The 10,419-nt window shown below is 35.5% G+C and overlaps 1 long non-coding RNA gene across 1 annotated transcript; it reads left to right on the top strand.

Moving 5' to 3' along the window:
* The first annotated feature begins 9,174 nt into the window (after positions 1 to 9,174).
* Positions 9,175 to 10,206, top strand: LOC149820370 (uncharacterized). Its single transcript, XR_016426686.1, has 2 exons — positions 9,175 to 9,605; positions 9,927 to 10,206. It is a non-coding gene; the product is annotated as an uncharacterized LOC149820370 (long non-coding RNA).
* Positions 10,207 to 10,419: the final 213 nt, after the last annotated feature.

The following is a 10,419-nucleotide window of genomic DNA, read 5'->3' as shown; positions in this document are numbered from 1 at the left end:
AAGGACTATGACTATCAGGAGAGATTATTGGGAGGGAATGTGCGATAAGTGAGCGGACAATGAATTTTGAAACCACTTAGCAAATGCTGCACAAAACCGAACGAAGATGCCCGATGCCCATCTACACACAAGTGAATCTAAGACTTTTGGGAGCCACGAAAAGAAAATAATAACTCATCAATATATATTGTCAAATTTATAAATATTGTTGCATACTTTTTAATTGCCTTTTTTATCATTTAACCTTGCAGAAAGCAGAAAAAGGAGGCATTGTGCCTTACAAAGATGTGTTTGTTGAAACGCATAAACGTAAAAGCACGGGAGAGTTCGTATCAGAGAAAGCGAGATCGAAAACATTATGTATTTATTGTATTAATAAACATTGTAATAGACAAGTTACCATGAACATTGTAATTCTTAATTATTAATTCATATTGTAATCATTACTTTGTAGGAGTCATAGGAGCAACAAATGGTAGAGCGATATAGTGATGACTCCACTCAGCATCCGCCTTTTGATCCTGCAGCGTGGGTGACTGCAACCGGTGAACCCAAAAAGGGTCGTGTGTTCTGATTTGGGAGTAACATGAACACCACACCAGTCATTGCCTCATGCAGCCAGGGCTCTTAGAGTTCTGCCGCTAGCATCAACTTCCATCATCCGATTGACCCTGCTATGTCTTGGGATGGTGTCTGTCAACGTTTTGAGGATAAAATGAGTGACTTTTTACATGAAGTCATTCTCAACCTTGTCCATAATGAGTTGTGCAACTTTTTTCAGAACAGGAAAACTTTGTCTGCGTTCAACATAAGCTTTGGTGCCCGTCAGGTATAAAGATTCATGTAATTTGTTTCATGTTGTTATATTTCAAGCTAGTATATGCATGATTGAATACATATATGCACGATTGAATCACTATGAGTTTTTTTGACACCTTTAGAACACATATATGCATGATTGAATCACTATACAATTTTTATAATACCCTTATAACAAATATACACATGATTGAATTACTATGAAAGTTTTTTGACAACCTTACAACATATATAAGCATGATTTCATCACTATAAAATTTTTTGACTGTCTTATAACAAATATATGCATGATTGAATCACTATGAAAGTTTTTTGATAACCTTAGAACACATACAAGCATTCTTTCATCACTATGACAACTTTAGAACACATATGAGCATGATATTAGCATATAGGAAAGTTTTTTGACTGTCTTATCACACATATATGCATGATTGAGTCAATATGAAAGTTTTTTGACAACCTTAAAACACATATATGCATGATTGAATAACTATGCAAGTTTTTTGACTGCCTTAGAACACATATGAGTATGATTGAATTACTATGAAAGTTTTTTGACAACCTTAGAACACATATGAGCATGATATTATCATATATGAAAGTTTTTTGACTGCCTTATAACACATATATGCATGATTGAATCAATATGAAAGTTTTTTGACAACCTTAGAACACATATATGCATGATTGAATCACTATGAAAGCTTGTTGACAATCTTAGAACACATATAAGCATGATTTCATCACTATGAAATTGTTTTACTGCCTTAGAACACATATATGCATGATTGAATCACTATAAATTTTTTTTACTGCCTTAGAACACATATATGCATGATTGAATCACTATGAAAGTTTTTTGACAACCATAGAACACATATAAGCATGATTTCATCACTATGAAAGTTTTTTGACTGCCTTATAACACATATATGCATGATTGTGATACATAACACATTTATTTGATAGCCTTATAAACATTATATGCATGCGTGAATCACTGTGACATTTTTTTGACAACCTTAGAACACATATCTGCATGATTGAATCACTATGATTTTTTTTTGTCAGTCTTAGAACACATATCTGAATTCTGTTATTGTTCTTCACTTTATTGCTAGTCTATGTGTCATTCAACCATTTACTTTGATTGCATTAGATTAGGTGCATGGCATATAATTTATTTCATTATATTTTGTTTATCAATACTAACATTTCGGTTCTCTTGTAAGATACTGGAGATGATCAGCGTAGAGGAGCTGATGGAGGCATGAATGGAAGGGCAGATCGAAACAATGAAGAGGATGATGCCCCGAATCTTGGCAAGGCTAATATTCATGTGTTTAATTCATTTCACGTACTTATAACTAATTAGAACTTGGCAAGGACTGTACTGGGTTGTTAAATTTGTTTAACTTATAACTTATGTTAAATTTGTTTCACCTATTTTGTATATATATTTTTTATGTGTACTTTATTTTTTGTACACAGGTTATATAAATTGTATAACGAGAATTTTTTTTCAATATTCATATTTCAACTTTTTAATTTTTTTTTTTTAAATTTGTGATGGATGGTATCCATCGCTAATATCCATCGCCAATTTAAATCAGTCGATGTTTTACAACGGAATGTAATCTGTTGCTAATCCCTCGCTAAATTGGCTACAGACATTAGCAATGGATATGTATTCATTGTTAAATTTTAGTGATGGATTAGCGACAAAATACATTTCTTCATAAAACCAAATCAGTCTTTATTTAGTGACTGATTGGCGACAGATAAATTATGTAGCATTTTAGTGACCAAGATTATGCGACAGACGATTTCTATCGCTAAACACGTTAGCGATGGATTAGCGACGGGGACTATCATTATGTTTGTTTATATGCATGTAGACATCACTCTTGGTGCCTATGGTCTTCACGAGCGCTTCACCCCATTACAGGTGGATAACCAACTCTGGTACAACGATGCTTATGAGTATCATTCTTATAACAATAGTTTACATAGGCATGCATAATCAAGGATCACTTTTGATCGATTGCTCGGGCATATTTAGTTGCAACGAGCACCGATCTAACAAGATGCAATAGCTATTGTGGCACAATGGCCCTTATGAGTATGATGCCCTTGAAGGCAAAAATAGAACGAGCAATCCCAACAGGATTCCCTTGGTACCAAGATTGAAGAGGTGGTTTATGTCATCTATGGCTACTGCTCAAATGAGATGGCACCATGAAGGTCACACCAAATATGGTGTTCTAATGGATTTTACAAATTCATTAGCTTGAGAAAATTTTGATACATTGTATCCATCTTTTGCTGCAGATAGTCGCAATGTGAGACTCGGGTTAGCCAGTGCTGGTTTTAATCCTTTTCGAACTTTAAGTACATCATATAGCATACAACTAGTTGTTATAGTTGCATATAATTTACCACCATGGATATGCATGAAGCAATCATATACCATGCTTTCACTGCTTATATCTAGACCAAACCCTCCTAGGGTTAAAATATATATTTATCTTTAGCCGCTTATTGAAGGATTGAATATATTATGAAATGATGGTATTGAAACATATGATGCATCAATGAAAGAGTATTTTCAACTGCGGGCAGCTTTATTGTGGACTATAAATGATTTTTTTGCATATGTAGACCTATCAGGATGAAGCACCAAAGAAAAATTAGCATGTTTTGTATGCCATAAAGACACATTCTTGTAGGCTAAATCATTGCAAAAAATTTTGTTACATGAGACATCATAGATTTTTGCCTAATAACCATAGATTTCAAATGAACAAAGTCTTTTGATGGCAATATTGAAATGAGAAGTGCTTCTACCAGAATGCCCAACATTGATGTGCTACATCAATTAGTGAACATGCCTATTGTGGAAAATGAGTTGGGATGCGAAGACGTGCTTACCATATCAATGAAAGAAAAAAATTATTATTTTTGAGCTGCCATACTGAAAGTATATTTTACTGTGGCACAATTTGGATGTAATGCATACTAAGAAGAGTGTATGTGACAAGATAGTTAGGATACTATTGAATTTAGGCAAGAAGTCAAAGGACCATTTACATGCTCATCTAGATTTGCAAGCAATGAATATAAGGTATGCACTTCATCCACAATACCATGTAGCAGAAAATTTTTTATCGCTTGATGCATGCTTTGCTATGAGTATGAAAGAAAAGTCAAATTTTTGCCAAATAGTTATTTAACAAATATCTTCAGATATGTACAACTAAAAGAATATAAGATTTTAGGTTTGAAGAGTTATAATTGTTACATGCTAATGCATCAATTCTTTCCATTGACTTTACGATAATTTTTCCGAAAAGAGATAAGTGCAATGTTGATTGAGTTGTGTGGGTTTTTAAGGAATTATGTTCTAAAGTTGTAAAAGATGATGCAATAAGACAAATAGAGAAACAAATAGTATTAGTCTTATGCCATCTGGAAAAGATCTTTTTGTCTTCATTCTTTGATATAATAGTTCATCTGCCCATTCACCTAGCATTGGAGATTATATTGGGGGGGGGGGGGGGCAATATAATACTGTTGGATGTATCCCATTGAAAGGTATACATAAATATTTGTTATGGTTTGTTTATCATAGATTATTAATATAATTTATTTTTTATTTGTTAATTGTTATAGGTTCTTATTAAATCCTAAGTGTTATGTAAGTAATATAAGTTAACCAGATGGCTCGATTGCAAATGAGTACTTAGTTGAAGAATGCCTAACTTTTTGGTCAAGATATTTGTGCGGTACATAGACACACTTGAATCAAACAAAAAGAAATTATGATAAAGTTGTTTGTACTGCAACATATGATTCAGATTTATTGAAAAAAGTCATGTTGTAGGTGCATGTGAATTATTCCCAATGAATGATATAACTCATCAATAGGTGCACACTTATATGCCACACAATCATAACTTTGTGGCACCATATCTTTAGTAAGGATTGTTTTTTAATTTTTATATTGACTATGTTTTTAATAGCAACAATATGTTTTTAATAATTGTTCACTAATATAGCATATAGGGAACACTTAGACATTATCAAGATGGGGCATTTTAGTCTTCATAAAGCAAGGTTCCCTGAGTGATTTAGAAATTACGTAAGATGATAATTTTATGTTTTTTAAAAATTTTATGATTGTTTCGTTCAGATAAAATTTGGGACATTTTTATGGAAGTTTGATATCTGAAATCCCATTTAGAATCAGCATTTTAGGCAAAATTTTGATTTTCTTAGGATTTTAGCTATTTTCCATATTAAAAAATACAAAAAAATAGATTTTCGAGCTTCATTCTATTTTTAGGGTTAGTATAGGTGTCCATGCCAAATTTGGCTCAATTCCAAGTCCATTTGCTTTATATGTTAGTTTATCTTTAAATTCAGAAGCGAAAATCAAGTTAAAATTGATATTTTATGATATTTTCGCCATTTTAGGGTTTTATTCATGTAAATAAGCATGTCATATCATATTAGGGTTAATTTTAATCTCATTTTCATTTCAATTTTTCATTTTTGCAAATTTTATTTCAGAAAACCCTGGTTTCAAGGCCATAGTCTTGTTGTCAGGGGTATTTTGGTCATTTGACCAAAATTTCGAAATTCCAAATTCTACTTCCATAAATTTTCATGCATATTATCATATTTCATCATATTATGTTTGGTTTATTTCATTTGATTTTCAAAATTCCAAAATTTACAAAAATTCTTTCAAAAAACCCTGATTTCAAGGTCAGCAGGGGCATTTTGGTTATTTTGACCTCAATTTCAAATTTCCAAGTTTATTTTCAAAATTTATTCATTATTTATCATGTTTATATAAAAGGGGGTATGAATTTGGGTTTATATTTAAATAATATCTGATAATTTCCAATATTTTCGGATAAATTCAGAAAAACCTACATTTTTGTGCTAACATTGTTTTCTAGTTTTGCAGGAACATTCAAGAGGAAGACTTAGCCATTTTATTTATTTGTTTTATTCAATTCAATGTAAAAAAGTAATGTAATATTTGGAATAAGAATTTACATTCCTGCTTAGGATAGGGTTGCATTGCATATAGTTTAAATTCTGCAAATTCCAATATTTGATGTATGATTCATATGTATTTATTTCAAATTCACTATGGTTGACACGAATGGAACGTGCAAAAGCTCTTATGGAGTTTATAAACTTGGTGGGATTCGTATTTATGGCCATAGTCAGAATACGAAGAAAACCAAGATTTATGATCTTCATATTAGCCACATTCAGCCTACACTCTTAGGCTAACTTCAAAATGCACTGCATTTCTCAAAGTTTCAAAAGAATTTCCCAATTCCTCAATGAAATTCCCTTTCAAATTCATATCTATTCATTCATATCATTCAAATTGCATTATTTTCAAATTCATTTTCCAATTTCAATTTAAAAAAAAAAAACAAATTTCTCAAGGATTTACCAAGTCTTTCTCAGGATTGGATTTTCTCAGAATCCTGAGTTTTCAAATGACATTTCAAAACATTTCCCAAGTTCAAATCAAGATTTTCCAATGTTTTAACATTCTCAAATTTCAAAATCCCAAGTTTTCAGAAATTGACTTTCTCAAAGTTCCCATTTTCCAGAGAATCCATTTTCCAAAATCATTTTCCAATGAGCTTTCCTGACTTTCTCAGAATTCTCAAATCCATTTTCTCAGAAAAGTAATCCAAATCTCAAAATCGATTTTTTTAAAAGTTCAAGTTTTTCCTGAGAATCCATCAATCATTCAGAATTCATTTTCCAATAAAGATTTCTGATTTCCAATGAAGTTAAATGATTTTTTTCAGGAATTCTATTTTCAAGCACTTTTCCAATCATTTTTTCAAATGCATCTCAATATTCCAAGCAAACATCATATTTCTCAAACTAGCATCTTTTCAAAATCTCATAGCACAAGCCTAATTCTTCGTGCATTCTAGGAAAAGAGAGCATGATTTAGATAATTTAACTTAGTCAAAACACACATTTGATCCTTGGTTCGATTACCCCTGGTAAAGGTGCCAGAAATGGTTGAACCTAGGGGGTCGACCCTCTGCCGGAACATAGGGAGTTAACCCCCTGTCGGAATAGCAGGGGGTCGACCCCCTGCCGGAAACCCCAATGGGTCGACCCGCTACCGAAAACTGTTTTCGGCAGCGGGTCGACCCCCTACAGGACACGACAGGGGGTCAACCCTCTACCGGGGTCGACCCCCTGCCGTACACAGCAGGTGGTCTACCCTCTGTCGGACATGGCAGAGGGTCGACCCACTGCCGGAAACGACAGGGGGTCAACCCTCTGCCAGGGTCGACCCCCTACCGGACACGGCAAGGGGTCGACCCCCTGTCGGAACCGTAGGGTTAGGATAGATGTGTCTGAAATATCTATTGACGATACAATTATCGCATTGCCCTAGTCACGATGACAAAATGAAAATAACATAGGTAAGTAGCTTAATTTAGTCATAACTTTTATCTTCATATCTAGATCATTAGTTGGTTTATGATTATTATTCTTATGTTAATTGTGACTATTTATGACTATTTGGTATAATATAAGTTAGTGTATTATTTCTATATTATATCCTAAATCATTATGCATGCAATTTTAATGTATTAGTTGGTTTATGATTATTATTCTTATGTTAATTGTGACTATTTATAATAATTTTATAAAACAATAGATGTCTTCTAAACAAAGAAATGTGAAAGGATCCATTGCTTATGAATATGTATCATTTATGTGCACCATACATTTTTGCTAATTGAAGTTTGTATTGTCTATCCATTGCATAACATGCTTTTGTTAATTGATTACAATTCAACCAAGGAAAAGGAAAAGTGGCCTAACTCGTGCTCTTGTGACGACAGTGTTGCCTCCAGGCATGAAACACCATGTCTCCATAAAACAATATGGGCAGCCCATAGGTCTTGAGGCTCAATTTTTGACTTCTTATCTGGAAACATTGTCAAGAAACCTAGAAAAAATGCCACTTATTTTTTTTAATTGAAAGTCATTACCTCAGGGTTACAAGTAGGGGTGGCAATCGTGTCGGGTTGGCGGGTCAGCATACCTCAACCCGAATCCGACCTGTTTATTAAACGGGCCTGTTGTGGCAAACACGAACCCAACCCGTTTAATAAACGGGTAACCCGACACGACCCGCCAACCCATTTAATAAATGGGTTGGGTCGGGTAAACGGGTTCTCAGGTTCGCGGGTCGGGTTGACGTGTTGACGGGTCGACAGGTTGGCGTATCGGGTTGACGGGTCAGCGGGTTGGCGGGTTGATGGGTCGGGTTGGCGGGTCAGCGAGTTGGCAGACGGGTTGGCGGGTTGATCCACCCCCTAACCCGTTTATTAAACGGGTCAGCCGGGTTGGCGGGTTGGCATACCCCCAACCCGAACCCGACCTGTTTAATAAACGAGTTACGCGGGTCGACCCGTTTATTAAACGGGTTGGCTTAAGCCCAACCCGAACCCGCCTAAGAGGCGGGTTGGCGGGTCGTGTCAGGTTTTGCCACCCCTAGTTACAAGGATGATGTGTCGCATCTTGTGTTAGTATGTTTTCTATATTTTCTTAGATTTTGTACAATATTTAAACATGAACGTAATATTGATTTAATTGTTTGATTTCATATGCAGCAAAAGTATGATATTCCAAATTTCAAGCGAGATGGGGTGAGTATTAGAAATTATAGATGTGAGATGAGAAAAATCTATAAAAAGTACATCACACTTTCAAATCTGCACCAATGAAGTGAATTTTCACTAGTGCAAATCTTCGCCAATGAAAACATTTTCAACAATATTTTCACTGGTGCAAATCGTGCCAGTAAAAACTTTTCACTGGTGCAAATATGTGCCAGTGAAAACTGGTCCGCGGTCCTTAGAGAATCTTCACTGGCTTAAATCTGCGCTAGGAAAAACTTTTTACTAGCGCATAATTTGTGACAGTATAAACCCATTTAACTGGCAAATGTAAAACTGCGCCCGTATTACCTGTAAGACCTTTACTGGCGCTACTTTTGGCATAAGTTTGCGTCAGTAAAGATTTTCACTGGCGATATTATTGCGCAGTAAAACTTTTTTTTTCCCTGTGGTGAATATATAATGGATCCAAATATTTTCTTAGTGAAAACCAACCCGTTTCTGAGTCGAGACTATTTTTTAGACTCCACCTGAACCCACAACCAGTCTATTAATTAACGTCAGGTCGGGTCGGGTCGGGTCGGGTCGGGTTTAAATCAGTTCAGAACATCTGATAATTGATGACGATGTTTGCAGTCGGATTTAAAGAGAAGATTTGGTCAGTCCGAAACAGTATTTCCAAGTAGAAAAGCGGATGGTAGAACAAGCATAGTCGGCCACGCCAGCCGCCTTCACCAATCCCAAATTGATGGATCAGATCTCGAGTGTGTGTGGCTGCCATGGACGGCCGGCGGTCAACACCCACCAAGCGAGATGTTGACACTCACATCTTCAAACAAGGCTGAATCTGAGGAATTTGCATCATCTTTACCTCACTTGTGAACCTGTGTTTGGGGCCTATTTATACACGCTTCATCTTGCACAAAAATCACAAAGAAAAGCAAGAAGTAGAAGGCAAGAAAAGAGCCCAACTAAGCAAATTCTGCAAGATGGCAGCAAAGAGGGTTGCCTCTGTCACTCTGCTTTCAGTTTTGCTTTTCTGTCTCATCGCCTCTCCTCTACCTGTTGCTGATGCTGCTCGTACCCTCACCCAAGGTACATATAGATATATATAGTCTTCAAAGTTTAACTAATCACTTGCATCATATATATGTATCCATTGTCTCAGGTTCGACTTCCACCGGGTGTGTGGTTGCCTTTCACGGATGAGCTCCGTAAGGACTTGGTGTCGGTGACCCCACCCCGATATTACCTGCTTCGTCTGAAAACTTTGTCATAAAAATATATACATGTAATTTTGCAGCTTATGATATGCATGATCCACACATTGGAAGTAGTGTGTTTCTGAAATTTGATCAAGTAGAAAAATATTGGTTTCCTTACCCATAATTTTTTTTTGTTTAAAAAATCATGCAGAACATGTAGATTCAAGGCTCATCTGCCCTGCCTGCGTCTGCTGTGAACCTCCTCCTCCAGGAAAATGCTGCAAATGCTTTTGCAAACGAGTACCTCCTTCGGCTCTCACCCCATAATAATGATGACGACGATGGAACACGTGTTCATCTATGCTGCAAATAAATGGTCCACGTTCACATGAATAATAATAAGCTCATAAAGAAGCTTGAGATGCTTCTGTTGTTTAACCTCACAAGTGTCCTTATGAGATATTATGATAATAAGATTGCAGTTTGTTGAAGTGCTTTCCTTACCAAAATCTGCTATGAAAAATCACTGTTTGTCTTTTTTTTTTGTAATTACCAAAATCCGTTCACGCACACACACACGCGCGTGCGTACGCAAGGGCGCTTGAGGTGCAATGTGGCATTTTGATGGCTCACTTTGCACTTGATTGAGGTGCAAATATCCGTTTTGACTTTTCGTTTTTGAGTTATCTGGCCGTTTGAAAAGC

Source organism: Nuphar pumila, chromosome 12, assembly GCF_984573655.1.
Source record: "Nuphar pumila chromosome 12, dmNupPumi1.hap1.1, whole genome shotgun sequence".
NCBI classification, from domain to species: Eukaryota; Viridiplantae; Streptophyta; class Magnoliopsida; order Nymphaeales; family Nymphaeaceae; genus Nuphar; species Nuphar pumila.
This window is presented reverse-complemented; position numbering and strand designations above follow the sequence as displayed.